Raw genomic sequence first — 26,030 nt, forward strand, 5'->3', positions numbered from 1 at the left:
ATTATCTTTATAAACATGATTACTGAAGCTGCTCCATCATACAATCGCTGTGACTCTTAACATAATCTTCATTGCTTAGGCTCTCAGTTCAAGGATTTTAGAGGTCTGCGTTATTCGTTTTTGTTTTGAGAGCAGACAAGAGGAGTTTTATCATGCTTTTGATTTGAGATAAGGAATGCCCAGAGAAATTAAATGGTTTGTTGTTCTTATCAAAACATTTTCTATGAAGTTGAGTTGAAGTGGTAATGTCAAATAGAGAGAAAGGGCTTCAGCTCTCATTCTCCTTCCTTTTATTAAACAACTGTAGTGCTTGATGTGCTAATGTGAATTAAGAATCATGATTTCATCTAGTCCTCTTAGGATCTAGACCATTTCTAGACCCCTTCTAGTGACAGAAGGATGGCACTTCTTTATTTTGAAACCTCTAAAATAATGGATCTTGATGTGGTAACGTCTACTCATTCTAGAGCTAGTCTAAATTAAAATATGTAAGTAACTCAATAGTATTTAATTTTTGAGCTTAAGGCATATCTGTATGTCATTTAGTTATAGACTTATTATACATTAGAGGAGTTGAATGTTGACTTTTATAGAGATTGCTATTTTCTTAAAGCCAGTATTTATGCAGTGGGCTACATTCTTGTAGAGGCAGGAACTTTGATCTTGCAAGGTACAAATAGCTGTGAACCATTTCTGCTTTTTTACAGACACACAGAGGGGAAGTATGTAGGAGAAATTTAAAAACATAGATATATATTTTTTTCTATCTACAAGACAAGTTTGTTTCTCTTGTACTTCTTTAAGTATTTCCCCTTGTTTATCTTACAGTATGAGATTCAAAGGTTTAAAAAAATTGAATTAGAAATCTTCAAACCCACATGCAGGTATCAAAAAATAGGTGTATTTTAGTTTGAAAACTATTTACTATAACCTAATAACTCACAAATATATTTTACTACTTCTCTTACTCAGGACCGTATCTTCAACCTCAGTGGTAGAGAACATTGGTTGTGATAACACAAAACAATGAATACTTTCCTATGAGTCTACTACATAATCTATGGTTTGATTTCTTAACACTTGAATTATTCCAGGGGTTTTGCTTCTGAACACCTAGTTGCTTTCTCATCCTGATTACTCCATAATTCAGGAATAATGTTTTTTAGACCCTAAATTTTTGGTGTTCTATTCTAATCCCTTTTATGGTTCTTATGTTTATATTAATATTGAATATTGTCTCTTTTTATTTGGGTTGTCTCCGTATAAGACACCTGTTCTAGTTGTTCAACTTGGCAGGCCTCCTTCCAGCTACAGTTACATGGCTGGTAATAATTCTGTTTTGCTTGCCCATTTCAGGGAGTTTAGAATGCATCAAGCTCTGGTGATCAGGCCCTTGGGGTCTTTTGCATAGTGATGGATTGGCAAGAAGTGTAAGATTATGTATGAGTAAAAATGGTTTGAACTTTAGGGAACAGAAAACCCGTCTAAAGGTCACTTAAACCGTAAGGAAAATTATCATTTCACATAACAAGAATTCTAAAGATAGGGTAGTTTCAAAGTTGAATAATTTATTGACTCATCAATGACATCACTTTGCCCAGATGTTTTCCATCTTTTCACTTTTCCAAACTCCAAAAGTGTATTGTTTGTCCCCTTGGGCAGGTTATTTCTAGATGTCCCAAGTAGATGACAAAGTCCAGAGGCAGAAAACGGAAATTTGTTTCCATATGTCTTATTAGAAGAAAGAAACCTTTCCCAGAGGCCCCATTGGCTTTTCGGCTAGAATTACGTCACATACCTAATCCAGAACTAATTGGTAAATGAAATGGAATATCATAACTGGCTTAACTCAGCAGTGGTTTATGGAACCTTGGAGACACAGAGCCTTTTAGGGAGTTCACAAGGTTAAAATCCTTCCTTCTGACAATGATATCGTTTGCCTTTTTCACTCCAGTGGTGGTATACAAAGACCACTGGTGGGTAGTACTCCCAGTTGTTTAGTACGAATCAAGGCTGGGGCACCAAGATGCGCTAGTAGTCATCGTGTGCCTCACTGCCAGGCACGCATGTAGGTTGTAAAGTTTGCTGTCATCTTCCGGTCCATACTGAAGTGCTTTTGTTATTTCAGTCACATACTGTGTGATTGAGTTGTAAGTTGAAATGGCTGCTTCTTTCATGGAGCACTTTTCTTTATTATTATTATTTTTTTAACCTGAAAAACGGACAAACATACCGTTATTCAGACTTGGGTATTTTGCAGACATTTTCTTGAAGATGAACAGAAGAAATAAGCCTGTCACTTTAAGGAAAAGGACTGACAATATTTGTTGCAAATGATAAAAATTCAAGCTTTCAGGTGAAAATTAGAACACTGGATAACTTTTATCCACTACTCTGAGCTTGAAAGCTTCCTAGTACTTAAACATTTTTCTGATGATATCAGTGCTGATATTAACAAAAGGGATTTTTTGGTATGGTATGATGAATGGTGTCAGCATTTGAAAGATCTGCATAACTCAGGGAACAGTATTTTCTCAATGACTAATGCATGTTACACAATTGTTCATGGGTAAGAGATCCATTTTAAGACCAAAATAGACTAAAAGATTTAAAGGTAACAGTATGCAATCTCACCGATCAGTTTTCAGATTCTCTATTATAGCTAACCTTTGAGGAAATACCACTTTTGAATTTTAGCATTGTTTCAAAGAAGGATATCCAAAATTTCTGAAGAGCCTATTAAAATACTTCTTTTTTTTCTTTAACTACTTATTTGTATGAGGTTGGATTTTCTTAAATGTACTTCAACCAAAACAACAGATTGAATGCAGAAGCAGATACAAACATCTACGTTTTCTATTAAGCCAGACTTCTCAGATTTTTATCTTTTGAAAAATATAGTTATTTTCCATAAAACTATTATTTACATTAATATGTAATGGGTTTATTATTTTTATTTTTAAATGAATTAATGTATTAAAATTTTTAAATTTTTATTTTCTAAAATGGTAAATAATGATAGATATGAGTCACATAAACAAAGGTACTTTGTAGTCCTCCGTAGTTTTAAGAGTACCAAAAGGTCCTGAAACCAAAAAGTTTGAGAACCACCTGATTAGGTTTAGACCAATCAAAGATTTACCATTTGGGGCTTAGCTACAGCCTCCCCGGTGTACGTGATTTTATATTGTCTCAATTAACAGGGTGGTTATTAACAGGGTGGTTAATGGCTTGATTAGACAGCAATGATCTGCCATAGTTAAGCTGAAGGAGAATTTTCCCAGTGACATGTGGCAGTCAGTAAACCGTGACCTATGTTTGGGAAATGTTGGCAAAGGGTTCTCAGGTCTCAGGGACAGGGATCTCATACTGCAATGCTTATGGGCTGCCAGATTCTAGGAGAAACCTTTCTTTAAAAGCTGCACATAGGAAATGGACAGAAGCAATTTGTTGCCTTTCATGCCAACTGGGGATCACCCTGCCTCTCTGGCAGGGCCCTAAAAAACCATGGTGTTTTTTGCTCCAATCTGGGGACCCGTTTCTTTCTAAGGAACACAAAACAATGACATTCCATACCACTGTCTCTATCAGGACTGGAGGTCTCAGGTGTACCTGGGCACACCTCCAGCCTCCACAAGTTTTGATTGATGGATTGGTAATTATTCAAAAAAGTTAATGCATTGAGAGTAAAGGGAGCAGGTAGGAATAGAATTAAACAATATTTGTATGAAACCAGAGAGGATAATGATCGTAAAGAAAACAGTCATTGAATGTATGCTAAGCTCTCATTAGATCACTGGGGGAAATTATAATGCTCTTAACCATGACTGAGGACACACTGGGAGCCACAGAATTAGGGTTCAAAATGAGGTTTTCTCCTTTGGACATACTGAGTTTAATGTTCCTGAAAGTCTGTAGGTAGAAATGTCCACTGAACAGTTGGAAATATTGTCTGACCTTTAAAGGAGAGATTGGGCTTAGAATACAGATCTTGGAGTGTTCAACATGAAGGTCATACTTGAAGCTTTAGGAATTGGTAAGATTTCTTTCTTCCTGAAAGATAAAGTGATAAGCCAAGGCAGTCAAAGGTGCCTTGCTGGTAGATAGAGTGTGTGACTCTTGATCTTGGGGTTGTGAGTTTGAGCCCCACATTGGGTGTAGAGATTACTTAAAAATAAAATCTTAAAAAAAAATCTCTACACCCAACATGGGGCTTGAATTCATGACTCCAAAATCAAGAGTGGCATGCTTTTCTGACTGAGCCAGCCAGGCACCCCAGAACTGTTTTAGATATATAGAAAAATGGTAGATTTTACGGAGAGTTCTTACATGCCCAACATCTTATATGCCCAACATCCGGTTTCCCTATTAGCATCTTACATTGACATGATGTATTTGTTACAATTAATGAACCAATATGGGTATATTATTATTGACTGAAGTCCATAATTTATTCAGATTTCCTTATTACCTAATGTCCTTTTTCTGTCCCAGAATCCCATCCATTGCTGTCATGTTACACTTAGTTGTCCTAGCGTCTTAGGTTCCTTTTGGTTGTGATGGTTTCTCAGATGTTCCTTGTTTTTGATGACCATGACGGTTTGAGGGGTATCAGTTAGATATTTTGTAGAATGGTCCTGATGTTTTCCTCATGATTAAACTGGGGTTGTGAACTTTAGGGAGGAAGACCACAGAGGTAAAAGTGCTATTTTAATCACATTATATCAAAGGTACGTACTATCAACATAATTTATCACTGTTGATGCTGACCTTGATCACCTGGCTGAGTTGGGGTTTGTCAAGTTTCCCCACTGTAAAGTTACTCCCTCCCCCATCTTTCCATACTGTGCTCTTGGAAAGGAAGTCCTATGTATACCACACGTAAGGTGGGGAGTTATGCCCCCCCTCCTTGAAGACAGAGTATCTACATAAATTATCTGGAATTTTTCTGCATGGGATATTTATCTGTTCTCCCTCGTTTTTTAAAAAAAGATTTTATTTATTTATTTGAGAGAGCACGAACAGGGGGAGGCGCAGGGGGAGAGGGAGAAGTAGACTCCCTGTTCAGCAGGGAGCCCGACACAGGGCTTGATCCCAGGAACTGGGATCAGGACCTGAGCCGAAGGCAGATGCTCAACTGACTGAGCCACCCAGGCACCCCTGTTCTCCCTCATTTTAAAATTTATTTAATCATTTATTTCTATCAGTATGGACTCTAGGATATTTATTTTATACTTTGGGTTGTAATTCAAAACTACATTTGTTTTGTCGCTCAAATCGTTCCAGCTTTAGCCATTGGGAGTGCTTTCAGTGGCTTCTGTGTTTCGTTCACATAGCCTTGGCTCAATCATGACTTTTGAGTTAGCATTTCACCAGTGTGGTGAACACAAGCATAACAGTGTGTTGAGAAGTAAATAAGTGGTAAAGCAGTGGAAGCAGGAAAACAGTTACGTCGGACCTCAAATCAAGGTGAGGCCTACCATTTGTCTTTGTAAGTCTTCTAGACATTTTAATATCATAAAAACATAGATGAAAATTCTGGCTATGCCATGAAAGGACCCAAAGCATTTAAAACAAAACAAAACAAAACAACCCAGAGTAGTTAAATTGGATGAACATTGAGGACACCACTTAAAATTTATAATCTGATGAGACTGAGAAGATAGTTACTGTCTGTTCTTACCACATTTATATTTGCTGTACCCTAATTTTTTCTTTTAACAGAGAGTGATGTGGTAAATGTTAATTATAATGTGGGTATGCCAGAATTTCTGATGTACTCCAAACTTCTCTGAGTGCCAGGAGTTAGGAGCATAGAGAAAATAACTTGATTTTAGGTCCCATTTAAATTCCTGCAAAGACTTGATCTTCAGAAATGCTATAAAAATGTTTTCCAATGAATAGGTAATATTTCTCACAGTGAATATCTTCTAGCCATAAAGGAATTTAAAAATATTTAGAAGACAAAAGTTGTGTTCATTTTGTTTTGCAATTATTTCCTCATTTGAATTGACCAATAAAGTTTTAAAAGTTTGCAGGTGACAAAAGAAGCAAGAGAGGGTTGAGGGGTATTGGAAGATAGGGTTTGATAGGTTAAGGATGAAGAGACAATATTAATTCATGACTCCTCCCACACATACTATTATCAGTCACATTTCATATTTTGGGTCTGGAGAAGTCACTTCCAGCAGCCATTCTACCAGTATTTACTCTGTATCTACTTTGCACCAAGCAATGTACTCCAATCTGAGGATACTACCCTGACCAGTCACAGTCCTGCTAACAAGCAATCGGTGAGTATAGGAGACATAGGTTGGGGGTGGACAAACCACAAGTGTAATACAGTGCAAGCTATGTGCTGTCTGTGCAGGCATGTAGAAAGCACAGCTAACCCGGAATTGGTTTGGGGAAAAAGGAAAAGGGCAGGGAAACTCCTCATACCAATAACTAAACTAAATCCTGAAGGACAAGTAGGGGATAAAGGAAGATGAAGGAAGGGGAGGGGGATGCAGAGAAGTGCACTTTAAGCAAGGAAAAATGTAACATTTGAGGGAGTAACAAGTCTTTCAGTATGGCTAGATCATGGAATTCTGGACCTGCACGGAATTCTGGACCTGTAGGAGTATAATGCAAACCACCTATGGAATTTAAAAAACTTTAGTAGTTACATTAAGAAAGTAAAATGAATCAAGTAAAATTACTTTTAGGAATGTTTTAGTCTGGGTGCCTGGGTGGCTCAGCTAGTTGGGTGTCTGCCTTCCGCTTGGGTCCTGGGGTCCTGGGATCAAGCCCCAGGGTGGGCTCCCTGCTCAGCAAGGGGGTCTGCTTCTCTGCTTCTCCCTCTGCCCCTCCCCCTGCTTGTGATCTCTCTCTCTCTCATATAAATAAATAAAATCTTTAAAAAAAGGAATGTTTTAGTCTAATATATTTAAAATTATATCATCTCAGCATGTGATCAATATGAAAGATTATTGAGACATTCTTACTTTTTTTTTTTTAACCACATTTGAGAAAGCTAATGTGTGAATTACACTTAGAGCATGTCTCAAATTGAACTGGCCACATTTCAAGTACTCAATAGCCACATGTGGCTTGTGGCCACTATATTGGACAGTTAGAGCTGTGGAGTGAAGTAAAGAGAGATAAATCTGCAGAGATAATATGGGAGGAGATTAGGTAGGACATGGTTTGTCAGCGAAATTATTTCACCCAAGGGTTAAATAGGAGGCTTTGAAAAGTTTATGTATGGGAGTAATCTGATCAAATTAGTGATGACTCCCATGGTCATTGTGGGGAATGGATTGGAGGTGGGCTTGACCAGAAGCCAATGAGTTTTAGGCAATACATGATATATTTTGAACTAGGGAGTGACTTGAGTGTGGTGAGAAATAGGAGTCAAGAGTCCTAAGGAGAGAGTGAATGGAAAGAGGATACAAGAGCAGCTATGTCACTTTTGCCTTTTTGGGCCTCTGGTAGAACCATTTTGAGAACTGGGGGAAACAAGAGGAAGGAAAGTAGGATTGGGAGAGAGTGTTCAGTTTGGGACATCTTGAATTCTAAGCGTTGCCTGTGAGACATCAAGTGGAGTGTTGACATCTGAACACAGGGAGATAGATGTCACCAATATATAAATAGTAACTGAAGTCATGGGGCTGGATACTATTGCCCAGAGTATGTAAAACAGTAATTCTAAATCCTGAATTTTTTGTAAGAATTAACTGGGAGGTGATTTAAAATACAGGTTTTGGTCTCCATCCCCAAGATGCTGATTCACTAGGGTGACATTGGAAATTGTATCCTTAATAAGAACTCCTGGAGTCTCTAATGCTGATGCAAGTGATTTAAAAACACTCTTTACGAACACTGGTATAGAATGATAAATAAGAGGACAGAAGAAATTGTCTACATTTATGTAAGTTTAGAGGACAAAGCCCTTGAAGAAGATGGGAAAGAACCACTAGAGAGGTTAATGAAAAATCAGAAGAGGATTCTTTGCTATTAAAATGGCAGGGGACCTGGGTTCTTACCCAAAGGGGAATGAGCTTGCAGGTGGGACAGCTAGGCAGGTACTCTACTTGGTGGGGCAGTCAGCCTGAGAAAAAGGCACCACCCTTTGGCTACATCTCAAGCTGTGTGTCTTGGGCATATCTTCTCAACCTACCACCAAACCCATGAAATTCCCTGAGTATTTGAAGGAGGAAGTGGTTAACTACTTCGAAAGGAGCAGAGAAATCACATAGACTACCAGTTGGAAGTGACCACTGAATTAAGTAACTAAGGTCATTGGTGACCATTTGGATGAGTAGGTAAGGATGAAAGCCCAATTTCAATAGGTGAGTGGACAAAGTGGGTTGAGTCATTATATAAAAAAAAGTCTTTTTAAGAATCTGAGCTATAAAAGAGAGAAAAATGAAGGCAGAGTGCATAAATGGATGTTCACTTAAGAAATAACAAGAGATACATGCCCTTCTGAGTCTGTCCATCTTTGTTGCATTTCTATTGTGTGGGTGATTCATACTGTAAAACCGTAGTATTTCCGTCCATGCTTCATTCAATGTAGTTATTCAGTAATATTGTGCTTATAGATTCAAATCAGTCAGTCAAATGATGTTCAGTCATACTATCACCTCTTCTACTAATTATTGGAATGAATAAACCATTTTGCAGAATAATGGTAGCCAATTACTGATAATTTGAAAGGAGTGTCAACCTGTGATAGATTAGGACTGGATGAGGGAAACAAGAAAGGAGAAAAAACCAGAAGCTTGAACCTGAATTTCTCAGTTTCCTTCTTACCTGTCCTCTACCAGCCAATCATGCATCTTTGGCAGAACCAGGTTCCCCAGGCCAAAGTTGGTGAGAGTCTAGAATCCCTTAACCATGGTACGTCCACAAGGCAGTTCATCTCTCTCTGGTAAAGAACTGCTTATCAGAACTTCTTGTTGCAGTAATTTTGTGTTAGCTTCTGCCTCCTCCTCTCCTCCTCAACACCACTCCTATTATTAGGTTAATTTAGAACGGACTGATTATCAGTCACCAAACTTTAACGATGTTGAGAACCAGTTTAAATAGTGCACAAATGCAGTAAATATTTAAAAGATTTGCTTTGCTTCCAGTGTGAATGTGGAGAGCTGCAAAGTATAAAAATTCAAATGAAATGAAATATAAATAGGAGTGTTAGAGCTTCGTTTCTTGTTTTGTTTGTTTGTTTGTAAGATGTATTAGAGAGAGAGAAGGGGCATGCAGAGGCAGAGAGAAACTCAAGCACATCCTGTGATGAGTGGGGACCCCAACTCAGGGCTCCATCTCATGACCCTGGAACTTTTAAATGGGAACCACACTTGGGAAGTATTTGCACTTTTGTTATATCATCAAAGACAAATGTTATGAATCATCTGTATCATCTATTTGGAATTTTTAAAACACAAAAGCAGGGAAAATAGTAAAATGACATCCATATAAACATCATCCACTGTCAGTGGTTCATGTATGAGTAGTCTTGCATCACCTATATACTCCCACTGCATTATTTCAAAGTGAATCTTAGACATATTATTGCATCCATAAATACATCAGTGTATATAGCTCTAAAAGATAAGGACTCTTTTTTCTTTTAAGCACAGTACTATTATCACACATTAAAAAATAATTCTTTACTATCAAATATTTGGTCAGTATTAAAAATATCCTGATTATCTCATACTCCTTTTCACAATTGGATTCTTCAAATTAGGAACCAAACAGGCTTCCATTACAACATGCTGTATTTTCACTTTACTTAGCTGTAAATTGTAGATGAGAAGAGGTGAAAGGCTTCAAAAGACATTCTTTGACAGATACTAATTAGGAAAATAATTGAAGAGAGATTATTTTCTACATGGTCATTATAGTTTTTCCAATTTGATCGTTATTTCAGTGGCAGACGTGACACCTGGCCTGACACAGGCACTTGAGCCCTCTGAACCTAAAGTCACACACACAGATTTCCAAACTTTTAGGCTTTCTGACTTTCTCTTTCAACCTTTGGTCAAAATCCTAAGGGACATAATTACATATTGGATCTGGTACTTAATTAATAGGAGCCATTCTCTAGGATCTAGTCTTTGATCTAGTTTTTGGATAGACCAATGCCCCAGGGGCTTAATAGAGCAGAGGAAGCTGGAAATTCAGATAATTCTCTTGATACCTGATTTCCATTTCCTACTCCCTTTTTTATCTATACAGATGTAAAAGCAAAATTAGAACATAAAAGATGATACAGATGATTCATAACATTCATCTTTGATGATATAGCAAAGGTGCAAATATTTCCCAAGTGCGGTTCCCATTTAATAAAAGGTTTATGAGAGAAAACAAAGTATCTCTGCTGAAGAGGTTGGTTATTTTACAGTCAATATCAACTGAAAGGGTCAAGATACATTCCATTTACATTTGTAACATTGCTAATAAATCAGGTATCCGGACGTAAAACTAAGGAACTGGGAAACACAGGAAGAGGCTCATGCTGGAACCATATTCAAAAGTAGCCACTCTATTTCATGTAAATTCTAGAGAGTTCAAGTAAAGAGTAATAGTCACACAGGCATACGTACAATTCATTGTAAAGATATTTATAATATTTGTTGTGGACTCTCTGCCCTTAAAAGGATAAAAGGCTCATATTCTGGGTCTCCCAGGACATAGCCCACACATGCGTTAGGACTGGAGAACACTGGCTTTCGTACAATATAGAAGCCTTGGTTTACCTGTGCCTCCAGAGAGCCAGGTAAGTGTGAGTGGGGGGATTTGGTTGTGGACTTGTATAAATTTGGCAGGTGCCATTCTAGTGATTCAGCCACTGCTATCTTTATAGCTTCAGAAAAACATTTTTGTTGGCAAAAACAACTTGGCCCTTAGTTTCTTAAAACAGGAGTTGAGAATTTAGCAAGTACATTTTCTTCTCTCTCTCTCTCTCTCTCTCTCTCTGACACATACACACACACACATACACGCACACACACGTGATAAATAGCTTAGTGGTTTAAGATCAAGGGCTTTGAGCTTGGACTGTAACTTTAGCCCAGTTGTTACAGAACTTCTCTGCAGTTATTTTCTTATCAGTAAAATGGGTGTAATGAGAGTAAATAGGGTTGTTGTGAGAATTAAATAAGAAAATGTATGAGTGGACTTAGGACTTAGGAGAACTCTGATGCCTAGTAAACCTTTACTCTTGCCCATTATCTTAGGGAAGTTCTAATGCCTAGTAAAACATTGAATAACTGTTCATTAGTGGTGGTAGTAACAGTATTAGGATAGAGAAATTACAAAATGCCGATAACCTTCCCCAAATCCCACCACTACTAATGCAGTTTACAAACTACTTCCATGTGTTTATTTCTCCAAACACAGCATCTCATTATATGTTCTCTAGTGTTAAACCTGGCATTCCACTCATTCAGACCAGTTATTCAAGGCACCATGTTCGGCCTTGAGCAGACCTTGTTGGTAAGACAGCTCCCATGGCCCTTTGTCAGGATGAGTTTGGTTGGGGACAAAACACAATTAAAGACACACAGAGAAAGGGGGAAACATTGGGGGGAAGTAGGTGGGGGACTTTAAAACTGATTAGAGCTATAAAGGAAAGAAATAGTATGTAATGAGAAGAGAATCATGCTAAGTTAGTGCAGGAGAGGGCTCTCAGGATAGAGAAGGCCTCTTAGAGAAAGTGAAACCTAAAGGGTGAGAAAGTTTCTGGTAATCTAGATTATCCTTTTTGGCTGCAGAGCACTCTACCATATAAATACACCATGAAAATTACTTTTTTTTTTTTTAAGAAAACAAATTCCTTCAGGTCATGATCCCACAGTCCTGGGATCAAGCCCCGCATCAGGCTCCCTGCTCAGTGGGGAAGTCTGCCACTCCCTCTCCATCTGCCTCTCCCCACCCCCATGCGCTCTCTCGCTCTCTCTCTCAAATAAATAAATAAAATCTTCAAAACAACAACAACAGCAACCACAACAACAGCAACAACAACAAAAAGAAAAACAAATTCCTGATCAGATGCTATTAATGCTGGAAAATCAACAGTGATATTCTGTTGTAAGCAGTATATATTTTTTAAAGATTTTATTTATTTGTCAGAGCTCTTACTGCCTTCAGGGTAGCATTCAGACTCTTCTGTATGGTACACAAAAGCCTGGCTTACTGGTCCTGTCTCATCTCTTCTAATCCTTCATGTCAAAAACACACATCAACACCCCAGGTTTCAGTTCCCCAACTGAGAACCACACTTTTACTCATTTCATCCCTCCGCTTGCGTTGCTCTGCCCTATGCCCTTTACTTGGCTCTGTCCTACTCATCCTTAAGTCAGACCTTGGATGTCACTTCCTTTTTGAAGACATTTTTGCTTTGGTTACCATAGCAACCCATACCTATCTCCAGTATAGCACTTTTCATACTGTACTAAAATTGCCTCCTTTACAATCTCCTTGACTGGATTGTAAGCTACTGAAGGGCAAGAATCCTATTTTGTTCACCCTATTTCCTAGCTACTTAACAAGCATAGCTTGCAACATAAAAGGGACATAAACTTTTGCTTGAAGATATTTCCAATCCTTGATTAACACTTGTCTCTTTTTCCAAGGGAGACTTGCAGAGGATAGAGATAAATCTAAGGACTGGAGCGGAGTGAACGTTTAATCCCCTGAGTGAATTTCACTTTAAATTTGCTGGGATATATTTGCTTGCACCTGACCGAGTCTTTATTGATGAGCACGTTAATAGCTCACTTTTACATGACTGATTAAATTTGTTAACATACACTTGATTCTGCTTAATTTTTAATATAACTTTACTGGTATAAATAAATACTTGAATAACTACATCAAATCACCATAAAGAGGGGAAAGCTTTCAACTAAATGTATAACCAGATTGGCTAATTAACTTTCTAATTTAAGAGACTGTGGAATAAACATCTCCCTTGGAATTGATTCAAGCTACTCAAGCTGAAAGATAAAGCAAAAAAGAACAAATGTTCACATTATAAGTATCTTGAAAATTTTTTATGCTATTCTTTATTCCATTTAAAATTTCCATTGACCTGCAACGTTTACAGACTGAAAAGCCACCAGTTTATGGTTCTACGGATTTTTTTTTTAATTACCAACTTTTGCAGAGAAACTAATATAGATACCCTCACAAAAATTGGGATAGCTTTGATATAAGAGGTAAAGTAATGCAGCGGTTAAGACCATAGCCTCCAGAGCCAGACTGTTTGGACTGGGGTCCTGGGTCTGCCACATGCTATGAAACCACCTCAGTTTTCTTCATATCTAAAATGGGCATAATCATATTTACCTTGCAGGGCTGTACAGGGATAAAATAAGTTATTATATTTAACTCATTTAAACTAATTGACACATTTTAAACTATACATATTCCCGTATTTAGGGTGGGAAGAAAGACTGAAACCTAATTGCCTAGAGAAAGCAACTGTCACTGTAATTGGAATGAAACCTGAGTTGATGAAATCATTGGAAGCTGTAGGTGAGATCATCTATGAGGAAGCAAGCCAAGCATAGTAGGTTCTTAATTATTGGCCACTGCCAGAATCATTCCTCAAAAAACATTGGGGAGTATCTAGAACTTCTCTAAAGATGTGAAATGGTAAGAATAGGTGGTTTATGGGATTCTGTGAAGAATGCAAAAATGGCTTATTCTAGTAAAAATAAAATATAATTTGAGCTTTACTTAGAAACAGTGCAAGAAAAATTTGGAAATCCCTAGAAGCTACTCTTGTTTTGACAATTCATTTACTGCCTTCCCTAATGTTTAGAATTTTGCTGCACTCTTGCTGTCAAATTTTTAATAAATAAAGGTAAGCAATGTTTGTTAAGCTAAACCTAGTGTATCTTGATTTTTAAAAGATGTATTTGTTTTCATAAATGTCAGTTGTGAAATGGGTCTCATTACTAATTATCTTGGAATCTCTAGGCAAGATTTGAAATATGCTCTCATGTGATGACATTTTAAATGAATTTTAAAAATGAGTTTATTAATTTTAACCAGTTAAACAAATGAACCTGCTTTAAAAAATATTTACAAGGAGGGGTGCCTGGGTGGCTCAGTCAGTTAAGCGTCGGACTTTGGCTTTAGGTCATGATCTCAAGGTCCTGGGATGGAGACAGTTGGGTTCCTGTGCTCAGCGGGGAGTCTGCTTCTCCCTTTGCCCTCTCCCCCTGCCCTCTCCCTTTGTTCCCCCCCCCCCCGCCGCTCATGCACGTGCGCACTCTCTCAAATAGATAAATAAAATCTTTTAAAAATATACTTACATGGTAACTTATTGCTAATTCACTTCCATTTTGATAATTTTCCTTAAATTGAAGTATAACCATCCACAAATCCTCTTTGAATTTGCAATATTCATGTGGATTATTTATGTTGCTTTTTAAATTCCTTTGGACTAGGAGTTAAGGTTTGGAAAGTTTATTTTTTTTCCTGTGCTTTCAGAGTTCTGAAAGATCCAAAATGGCTGCCCGTTGGCATCTAGGCCCTCATGCTTGGTTCAAGTGACTGCTTACCAAACCTACTGGTTTTCTTCATCTTAGTATTCTGTAAGTGAACAAGGCTGGCTAGAAGCAAGATTGAGAAGTTGGCAATTTGTGTAGTTTTCCTTTTGTCCCTTTGTACCACACTACCCTTAGGAAACTAGATAATCATATTTCCTCCCTTGTTAAAACTTCCTCTTCTTCAGAAAAGGCATGAAAAAATACACTCTTGCAGCAGTATAAACAAGTAATAAAATAGTGGTAACTTCCCTTAGGGTCAAAGTCCCTTTTCAAGTCCCAGGAATAAAGTTCTAAATATGGAATTCCGGGGATTGGTGAGCACAATAGACTAGGTCTGGGGCAAGACATCTTCCTTTTACCATCATGTGGGCAAATGTGTGGTCTGCCTGTCACCATGGCTCCCGCTGTGAGCTTCTTCCTTTCATTTATTCTTCTGAGTGGGTATTCCGACTTCTCCTAGGCTAGGTCTCATTCCTATTTTCGAAAGGACTTGCCATGGTAAATCAGAAACTTTAAGCCTCTCCATTGTTGTCTTTCTTCCTATCTAATGTTAAAAGTCCTTTTGTTGGTATTGCAATGAACCAAAACTGAGGGATCTGCCTAGTGTAATGTTAGCATCATCTAGGCAATGACATAAAAGTTAACTTCTACTGGAGGCGGGGAGTTGTTTGAACTGTTGTATTAGTTGTTTCATTTCTCGAATCTGTTTTCATTTGTGCAGATAGCCTGAAACTCATTTTATTGCACAAGCCTACCAACTCAAAATGGTCTCACCTGACAGGCACATCAGTCAAATTTGTCTCTCACCAGGGTGGGATGGGTTGCTCTCTCCCTGCCTTTGTGTATCGTCCTCAAAGTGGTGGGCTCTGTTTTAGAGGATGGTCTTGTCAGTGACATGAGTCCTGCTCATTAGAAAGGGCTACAAGGGCAGCCGCACTGCTCTAATGAGAGCTTCCATGCAAACTCGCACAGTCTATCTTAGTTTTAGGAATGATGAGTCTTAAGATGAGATGGCAGAGCCATAATTTCTCAAGGGATCAGGAAAAGACTGCCCCACAAATCCCACTTCCCATCCTGACCATGGGCTTGACATGTTAGATGTTACACCTTGCTATGGGGCTTAAAGAACAGAAATGGGGTTTGCCTTTTACATTTCTCTGGCTTCAGATCTGGAGTGGGGGGCCTCAATCTCCAGGCTGAAATACATAGTCTCCAAAAGTGAGTAGACAGCTGTTAATTTTGAGGCCTAGGTTTATATATTCTTTTTTCAATTCATTAACACCTTTTCCTGGTACTTTGTACCCCCCACCTCAGGGCTGTATATCTATATAATTTATTTATTTATTTATTTTTAAAATTATTATCTTATGTTAATCACCATACATTACATCATTAGTTTTTGATGTAGTGTTCCATATAATTTAGTCTTCCTTGTTCTCTTTCCTCTAGGCATGACTTTGTCTGAACCAAACATTTTGGCCATGTAAAAATTAGTTTATTTATATTTTAAAGATTTTACTTATTTATTTGAGGAGGGGGGAGGCAGCATGAGGGGGTTGGGGGCAGAGGGAGAGGGAGAAGCAGACTCCTCACTGAGCAGGGATCCTGACTTGGGGCTCGATCCCAGGACCCTGGGATCATGACCTGATCTGAAGGCAGATGCTTAACCGACTGAGCCACCCAGGCACTCCTGAAGATCAGAGTTTAAACTGAACATGAATATAAGGGTTTTATCTTTAGTTATTACTAATCTTAATTCATGGAAAGAACAATTGTTTGAAAGGTCTGATGTCTTTGAATCAGTAATGTTCTTTAGAAATTTAATTAAAAGTTCTTAACTTTGTTGTGGATGGTGACAATTTTCTCCTCTACTAGAGGGAAACCAAGTTTATGACATAGACTTCCTTTAGTCACAACTAAAGATTGATTAAGGTAGGAAGTGTGATTCTTATTTTCTGTATTTATTGCAGCTGGTTCTTTTCTAATCCTCTGAGGAGCAAAAAAAGGCCATTGGATTTATTTTTTAATTTTTTTTAAAGATTTTATTTTTTTATTTGACAGAGTGAGAAACCACAAGCAGTGGGAGCAGCAGAGGGAGAGGGAGAAGGGGGTGCTCCACTGAGCAGGGAGTGGGGGGGCTCGATCCAGCACTCTGGGATCATGACCTGAGCCGAAGGTAGATGCTTAACCGACTGAGTCACCCAAGCACCCCAGGCCATCGAATTTATTATGTCATGCCTCACAAAGGTAGATTAGTCATGCTTAAAATTTTAGATATGTTAAATAAAACTGACCGAAGCAATGTGAATAAGCAAAAACAAATGAAAGGTAAACCATTTACAAATAATTCGATATTCTCTCTCCCCCAGCCCCCAAGCTTTCGTAAATCATCTATACTGTTTTTATAGTTCAGGTGAGCTTGTTTATGAATCAAATGGGGTGGACAGAAAAAAAATTAGTAATCCTTTTAGAAAGTTTTATTATTCTGGGCGCCTGGGTGGCTCAGTTGGCTAAGTGTCCGACTCTTGATTTTGGCTCAGGTCATAATCTAGGCCTGTGTCGGGCCCTGCGCTGGGTGTGGAGCCTGCTTGGGATTCTCTTTCTTCCTCTCCCCTGCCTTTCTCTCACACACAACGCTCTCTCTTGCTCTCTCTTTGTTAAGTAAGATCTTCTTAAATAGATCTTCTATGATTCTAACATATTAGAATTTCCTTACTCTGACACATTCCTTATATATAAAATGGGCAAAAATAAACCATACATTACAGTGATGTTTTTGCAGCACTCTCCATTGTTTAACTCAGCAGGTGATTTTGAGTAAGCCTTCAAGTCATTTGCTGAGATTCCTTTTCCCACTAGGAAAAGTAATACACTAGTTTTCAGCTCATTTACCATATGTAGTAATTTTACTCTAAGCCTTGCCCTAATCAGAGTGCATATACTTGATCATATATGAATGTTTGGGTAAGTGTATAGAAGTGGGAGGAGACATGGTCTATTTTCAAGAAGGTTTACCCTATAGTTTTATGCAAGGATGATATTTAAGATATGTAACAGTTGGTAAAGCAAGGGAACCAACCAATTAGAATGAAGGTCTTTGATAACAGGTGGGTCCTGCAGGTTTCTCCCCTTAGCCAGGCATTAACCCCTTAGTTCCTGAAATGTGGGAGGTCTAGAGAATCCTGAGAGAAAGGGCTGGTACAGGGTGGGGAATTCGAATTCTTGAGGAATTTGACTCAGAACTGCAGCTGTTGACAAACTTGTATGGAAGTATTTGAATATGTGATGAATCAGTTCAGCTGCACTTATGTGAACCAGCTGAACATTAATTAGCTTTATAAAGTGAAAAAGCATTGTGGGTACCCTAAGATATAAGGAATGCAGGTACTGTATCTTATTGATATTCAGAAGAAAGATATTGCATATATGGTAAAGGTACTGAAAATAATGTCAATAAAATAATTATGAGCCTTAAAATTAATAAAATAATTATGAGCCTTAAAATATAAGGGTAATTTGGAAGCTTATAATGCTTTGTACCTAGAAGATGTACCATATTGATTTTATGAACTCTAAGGACATTAGTTCTGCTTTTATGAGATCTAAGGACTTTAGAATAAATTTAGACCAATTCCCTTAATTTATCCATGAATCTTAGGACCCTGATCATGGTCTCCCACAGTTAGTGATATGGTGAGACTTGACACGAGGATCAGACTTGATTTCTCCCCTATACCTCAGGAGTTCTCTCTGCCTAATAACAGCTTTGGAAACTTGCAGTAGTGGTGGGGGGGGGGGGTTGTCAATGGACTGACTTTCCCACACAGGAAAGAAGGCGTATGAGAAGCTTAGTATCTTGACAGTCCATAGACATTTACTAAGTACCTAAAAGATGTTCTTTGTAGAGATACAAAACAAAAATAGAATCTTGCTTCACAAAGATAAATATGCTGAACAGCAGGATATGTAGCCATACTAACTGGGTTTGGATCCCAATTCTCCCTATCTGTTCTGTGATCTTAAGCAAGTTACTTAACTTCTTGTGCCTCAGTTTCCTGGGGTGGGATAATAATATCTACTTCACTGTGTTACGAGCATGAAACTAATATATATGTAAAGCACTTAGGAAGTACCTGACACATAGTAAAGCTTGCTATTACTATTGATCATGGTTTTATGCACTCTGCTAGACATCACTAAGGCACCCCAGAACTCACTCTATTAGATTCTGGCTGGATGCAGAAATAGGCACACCAGACAGTATACAGATAAGCCTCACCATGGAGATTAAATAACTGCAGGAAGCAAAGTAATGGAACAAAGGGAAGGTGTCCAGAGCCACCTTTTAAGAAAGTATGGGTTATGAATTGCTTAAGAAAAGGGGAGGAGACAATTCAGATGGCAAGTATGGTGTGAGCAAAGGAATGGGAGCAAGAATGAGCACGAGGTAGGCAGGAGTCCATGGAATTGCTTGGCTGGATCAGGAGTTTTTGCCGTTGGGTGTTATGAAATAATCAGTGAATTAGGCAGTAGGAGGTGGTGGAAAACCCTGGAAAGTTGCCAGAGTCTCAAGAATTACCATAAGTGCGCGACATGCTCTCTGAACTCAACTTTTTCTTTTACGCTTGGAAGGCCCACAGGAAGTGCGCTTGAGAATAAATTGTGGGGTGGAGAAAGAACTATGCAAAAGACCTCGTACTTAGCATTAAATAGTAGTTCCTTTTTGCCCTAAGAGACTGAGAGGTTATTTTAACAAAGGGGATGGTACAGATAAATATCTCAATTTATCAGTCTGATACCTTTCGGCTAAAGCGTTTGCGCTTACAGCTTACATTACTCATCCGCCTCACCAGGGCTGCAGCAACGGACACGCAAAACCAGGAGAAGAGGCGAGCGGTAAAGGGCGCTCCACGCATGCGTTAGAAGCCGCCCCAACTCCCCCGCAGCGTCCTTTCTTGGAACAAAACTACCGCGGAGCCACGGAGTTCCGCAGTTTGCGTAGACCCGAATTTCCTACTGCTCGGTCTGTCCGTGTGGAATCCGAGAGTGGTGCAGTTCCCTTCCGCAAGTTGCGTTATCCGAAGTGAATGGCTGGGTGGTGCGTGTACGCCCAGAGCGTAGCACCCATAGGCGGACGGGGTGCGGCTGCGCAGGGACCTGAGTGGGCCTTGTACGCCGGTAGCGTAGCCTGGTGTCTGACGCGCGGGCCTCCGCGACGCACTTAGCGCAGCCGGCTTTGGTGAATACACGATTTGGTGCAGCCGGGGTTTGGTACCGAGCGGAGAGGAGATGCACACGGCACTCGAGTGTGAGGTAACTATAAAACCCCGATTTGTTTACATTCCCTCCCCCAGAACCGGCCCCATGCGCGGCGGAGACTGCGAGTCCCGGGACGGCGGGGGGGTAGAAAGGGAGACAAGAACCGGGGAGTCCGGGCTGGGTCCCTCGGGGATCCGGGCGCTGCAGTCAGCGGCGGCGGCGGCGGCGAGCCGGAGCAGAGCGCGCGGTGGGCTGCGCGTGGGGCGCCGCGGCTCCTCGTGTGCGCTCTGGGCTGCCGCGGGGTTGGCGGCCGGGCAGTCTTCTTTCCGCGTGCGGGACCCAGCGCTTGACCCAGACTCCTGTTGAGGCTGGGGACCCGCGCGGGGAGTGGGGGAGTGACCGCTGGGCGGGCGGCGGCGGTTAGGGGGCTGCGCGCGGGCGGCCTGGGGGCCGAGGGTGGCGTCGCCAGAGGAGGCGGGGACCCTGTGCCCGGAGGGTGGGAGGATCCGCAGTCAGGCCTTGGAAGGACTTGCGGAGGCGACGAATGCCCCGATTTTTCCTGTCCCGTCCTTCCCTCCGGTCTATCCTGGGGTCGGACGAGGGGCCCCCGGGATGGAGCCTGGGAGCCGCTGTTCCGGCACCGAGAGGCTAACGGACGGTGGCGCCTGTGCTCCTACCGCGGGAGGCCTCGTGGAGGCTTTCCTCCCCCACCAACCGAAAAGCCGAGGCGGGACGCGGGGGAGTTAATTCTTGAGCCCGCTGGGGTCCCCGGAGCTGAGGGCTGAGGGTGGGGCTGAGGCTGAGTCGGTGGGGGAGGCCGGGTGGGCCCGAAGGTGGCGTGGCGGCCCGGGCTTTGTTCCTGAAAGCCCTCGGCGGTGAGCGGCGTGGGTCCCGGCTGGGGAAGTAGCAGGAGAGCCGCGGCCCTCCCCTGCTCTAGGGGTCTGCTCAACTCGCTTCTCCCTTGGGATCCTCGAGCACCCCAGCTAAGAAGGGGCCTTATGAGGGCGCAGGCGATGATGTTGAAGATCTTCCCCCGGCTTGTGTAAAGAACTGTTCACGTGGGAGCCTGTCCACATGGGCTGTCTTGAGGAGTTGGGCACGAGGAAGAAGGAGCAGCAACATCCGCAGCCCTCATTGCAAGGGTCCTTCACACAAGTCCCTGTTTTAAGTAGTAAAGAGTAACAGTAAAGCACATAATTTTTTAAAAAGTAGGTTATACTGTTGTTTTTTTCTTTTCTTTCATTTAATGTCTTATACACTGTTCGGTATTCTAGTTTTACTTTGAAACTGAGTCGTTCTCGATGGAGCAAAACTAACGTGACAGGTTTACATAATTAAGGACAATATACTGGAAAAGCTGGAAATTTAGAGTGTAGTTAATTGTAATGCAGCAGAAAGCCTTAAATCAAGACTTTTGTATACTCTTTTTTTTTTTTTTTTTTAAGACTTCTTGTTCTACAAATTTTGTGTACCTTTATGAGTCAGTCACTGTTCAAGACTTGGGGGGTCCATACCAGACAACCCACATCCCTATACTTACTGAATATTGATGTACTGGAGGGATGTGTGTGTGTGTGTGTGTGTGTGTGTGTGTGTGTGATGAGACTGATGATTTTTAAATGTGGAATATATAGGATTACAACACACCCAATTACATTGAAATAATCAAAATATTAAATAAGATGAAGGAATCCATGCTTTAGTAGAGGATTAAATATCAAGAGTAGTTTCAGTTCTAATGCCTAATTTCAGACTAGTGAGGACTAAATGATCATTAAAGGATATAATTTGTATGATTTCTTATAAAGTATCAGGTACTACATATTCTGTGGTTTTGCCTACATTCACAACTGAAAGAATAATTTTCAGAGATTAAAATGAGGATGTATTTTTTTAAATCTAGATTCACAAGCCTGAATTTTGTACACAGACTCCTGGTTAAGAATCCCTGTGTAAGAATGACTTTGATGCTGCTTTAAAAGAAGTGGTCAGGGAAGACCTTTCTTAGGAGTTGACATCAATAATATGTTGTGTGATAAGTAGTATTTGTTCTTCCCATTATCAGTTAATATTCTACAATTTAAAAGCCAACAGATTCTCCCCCTTTTTGACCACCTGATTTTGCAGTACTTTTAGGAGGCTTCGAGTATGGTATGCAAGTACTACTCTAGGGGTGGGTTTTTGTTTTAGTTTTTCACTGTTTTATGGAGAATATAGGATATAGGTGTTATAGCAAGGGAAATTACAGTTACATTATAATTAAAGAGAATTTACCTCGTTACTCAGTTCTCTCCAACCTCTCTGTCCCCAAATATTGGCAGTATTGGAAAGAATTGATGGCTTTGGAGTGAGACTCCAAACTATGACCCATTATTAACTAATTTGGTGAGCAAGTTTATCTTAATCTTTTATCTATGAACTTGTGCTAAAAAACCTACCTCATGGGTTTACTGTGATCTTTATAAATTACATAATGAAACAAAGGGCTGCAGAAAAACTTGGTTCATATTACCTTCTTTTCTACATACAAATGTTTCAGTTTTTCATTAGTGGTTGGAGGACTACTTTCTGTCTTTAACTCTGATAACTTGATTATCCCCAGAATGAGGTTTAATGGTTTCTACTGGGCCTTTGCCAGAGATACAGTTATCCTATTGTTATTGTTCTGTTACTTACATATAATAATCCTTAGAATTTTTTTTCTGGTGCTCATATTTTTTAACTTAAAATTCCATATGTACATCTTGTTTTCCCTGCCCTACTAAATCCTTGAGGCGGCACATACTCCACAACTTTTTGTCACGTAATGCTCATGACATTATTTAATGAATGGGCAAAGCTTGTTTGTCAACCTTTTAAATCAAGTTTAAAATGTTAATTGAATGTAACAAAATTTAAATTTAGCATTAACCCAAGGAAATACTTTGGATAAAAATGTTAGTCCTTGTCTCTGTAGTGCTTACCTCAATGGAAATGCCCTGGGTTTTGCTTTTATCAGCAGGACATTATTGGGGTGCCTGTGTGGCTCAGTTTGTTGAGTGTCTGACTCTTGGTTTTGTCTCAGGTCATGATCTTGGGGTGATGAGATAGAGCCCTGCATAGGGCCCTGAGCTTAACGCGGATTCTGCTTGAGATTCTCTCCCTCTCCTTTTGCCCCTCCCCTCGTTCTCTCTCTCTCTCAAATAAATAAAATCTTAAACATTACTAGTCGTTTTAAACTGATAATCAAGATGCAAGAGAAATTACACAGTAGAAAATGGGAAGAAGTGTAGCCAATTAAAGCTATCCTTTTTCCTTTATAACAAATTTTATAACTCTATAAAGTTGCCTTTCATTATAATGTAATTTTCATTAAAAATATACTAGCCTTGATTTAAAGTTTACATGTTAGAAGAAAGCCCAGACCGTCCCAGCAGCTCGATGCTGCCCCCTAGTGTTAGCTTCTCCTTCACCTTCATCTTTTCGTAAAACAAGATCGATTTATTTATTTATTTATGTTATGTTAATCACCAAAACAAGATCTATTTAAATTAGAATTCGATTCCATAGTGCTAGATTATAGCTAGACTATTTTGGGGTTTCCTCCATCTGGTTACAGTGTCACTAATAAGATGGACATAGTCATTTTGAATTGGTTAACTTTGGTTGCTTTTGGCCCCTAGTTTTCCAAGTATGGAGTGAGTTTGGATGGAGATAGGACAGTAAAATGCCAAGTTTCCCTGCAAGAGTATATGGGATTTTTGAAAGCAGGAGGAAAGGTATGTTAAAAGTGTGTTTTTGAGATTAATTTTGTATATGAATAAAAGCAATTTTATTCATTTAATCTGGGCTTATGGTGTGAAAATAGTGATAAAAAATTTGCTTTCTGGCTTAATTTAGTCCCATATAGCTTTGTATTGCCTCGATTGTACTGAAAATAAAATTTGAGAATGTTAATATTACATGATGAGTTTTTTTAAATTCAAGTTTATTTTGATCTGTGACTTAGAATGATTTCTGAAAAATAGAGTCTCAAGGACCGTAATAACCACAAGATTTCCTGTAGTCATATAAACTATAAGGTTTCAAATTAGACCAATTATCAATAGGCTGAACTATTTTCATTAATTTCTCTTTGTAAGTTCTGTGAGTTGGCCGTACAATGACTTCTAAGTTTTTTCCAAAATAAGCAAAATGTATTTCCAATAAAATAAAATTGACTACAATCAGAATATCCAAAAATGTGTCTAGTAGGTATGAAGGTGATTTACTACTGAAATTGTGAAGTTTAAAATAACAATAGTATTATTGAAATTATTTCCAACTGTTTAAGAGATCACACAATGTTCAGACATGTTAAAACAACACAGATTGTTCTATGACATGACATATAATAGTGTCAAATTTTATTTTTTCTATTATCGGAACATAGGGTTTTTTGATGGCTAGATATAGGGATTGGATATTTAAAAGATTTTTAATACTTGATTTTCATGTTAAAAGATGTTACTAGAATGGGGTGGTGGTGGGTGGCAGTGGTTACAGGTTGTGAGTATAAGGATAAAATCTAAAACGTTACTCAAGTAGTAAATTGTTTTAACTAAGAGTGGTAGATAATTTTATAATTACCTAATTTTATAATTATATTTTATAATTATATTGTAGCTATTTTACTGCTGAAATAGAGGGAGATATGAGGTAATACTTGCGCTTTCAGTAACATTTCTAATAGCCATATTTACACTTAATAATACGTACCCTACTTTTGGGAACCATACATTCCATTCAGAAAAGAGGTTTTTGGGGATTAGAAAAGTGAATCAGAACATTGTAGGAAATACCTTTCTCTTACTAATATAGTAAGATTATGTCATAGGGCTAGAAATAAGAATACTATGATCTTATGTATGAAAGTTATTTTTAATCCTGTCGTGATTAAGACTTATTAGTCATTGATCACTTCGGTGTTTAGATTTATTTTCATTCATGTAGAAATAAGAAAATCTAAATGCTCTTCAGTTATAGTAACAAAATCACAAAGGTCTGCATCCCACTGTCCTATTACTTTAATGCCTGTAAATAAAAAAGAAACCATTTCCATGCGCTCATACCTGTAAGCTTTTTTCTGAACTCATCTTATGTATTTTGTGAGTTTTGAGTTTTAAAATAGTGGTTTCCCCTACAGTTGTCTGCTGAATTTGTAATTTAAAAAAAAATATATGTAGATTAAGTCAAGGGTCAGCAAGCTATGGCCCATCTACCAAATCATCCTGCTTTTGTAAATTAAATATTGGAAAACAGCCTTCACATCCACTTACGTATTGTATATGGCTGCTTTTGTGCCATAATGGCAGAATTGTGTAGTGCCTTAGAGTCTGCACTGCCCACAAAACCTAAAATAATAACTGTCTGGCTTTTTTAAGTCTGCCAACCCCTGGATCCAGTTCTTAATGTTTTATAGTTATCTGACATGTTGCTGTTATTTAAGATAGTTAAATTTTCCTGGAACCTATATGAGTTAAAAACTAGTAGAAAAACATTCAAATAGAAATTTGTGGGTAATAATCTGAGTTCTCAGGCGTTTTTGTTTTGTTTTGTTTTGTTTTACCTAAATAGTATAGATGCTTTTTGTTTCTACCCCTTTCCATTTTCCCTCCATGGGAGGAATGGCACCTTTATTATGCTTGCAATTGGAATATGAAGCCCTTGGCCTTCAACCTTGGGTTACCACCTAATTCTGTCAATTGTTATACTAACGCAGCATCTCTCACAGTTTACCTTCTCTAATTTAAAAGGTGATAGTGTCTTCCTTGTACCTCCTTCAGAGCAGAAAATGTTTCATACTTACTTATATGCCTTCTCCCTGCTCCTGTTCGCTTCCCTTTCCTCTTCTCCTCTACTTTCACACCTCTCATAAAGTAACTTAGATGGCATGTTTACAGGTCTGTGAACAAATGTTTTGGTGTAATACTTCTCAGTACACCTCTGCTGAGGATGAATTATTACTCTATTCTGATTATATGGGAAGAAATATACTTTGTGCTATGTTATAGAGGATCATAGCCTCTAGATGAAGGGGGCTATGGAAAGATTGATTTTATATGCCTTATCAAGATATATAGAATATGATTAGTTATTATATAATAAAACAATGAGATCAGTCAATATATTAGCAAAACATCTTATGTAATTGTAATGTTTATTACATGATTATATATAAAATTGCATTATATAACAAAGAAA

At 38.9% G+C, this 26,030-nt stretch overlaps 1 protein-coding gene and 1 long non-coding RNA gene across 6 annotated transcripts in view; one reads left to right on the forward strand and one right to left on the reverse strand.

Moving 5' to 3' along the window:
• The window catches only part of SLC39A10 (solute carrier family 39 member 10), a 131,414-nt gene that overhangs the window by 45,132 nt on the left and 60,252 nt on the right, over positions 1-26,030 (forward strand). Inside the window, exon 1 of one of the 5 annotated variants that reach the window (XM_078071132.1) lies at positions 10,641-10,765. The exons of 2 other annotated variants lie outside the window; for them this stretch is intronic. The gene's annotated coding sequence lies outside the window, so the exon portion shown is untranslated. Of the gene's footprint in view, positions 1-10,640; positions 10,766-19,682; positions 19,863-20,677; positions 21,017-26,030 lie in introns of those variants that run through there. 2 more of the 5 variants (XM_036089410.2, XM_078071133.1) reach the window with 2 other exon arrangements.
• Positions 1,549-19,468, reverse strand: LOC118533929 (uncharacterized). The gene is made up of 2 exons (XR_004916428.2): positions 19,349-19,468; positions 1,549-2,212 (listed from the first exon to the last, which is right to left on the reverse strand). It is a non-coding gene; the product is annotated as an uncharacterized LOC118533929 (long non-coding RNA).

The sequence above is a fragment of the Halichoerus grypus genome, chromosome 4 (assembly GCF_964656455.1).
Source record: "Halichoerus grypus chromosome 4, mHalGry1.hap1.1, whole genome shotgun sequence".
Lineage (NCBI taxonomy): Eukaryota > Metazoa > Chordata > Mammalia > Carnivora > Phocidae > Halichoerus > Halichoerus grypus.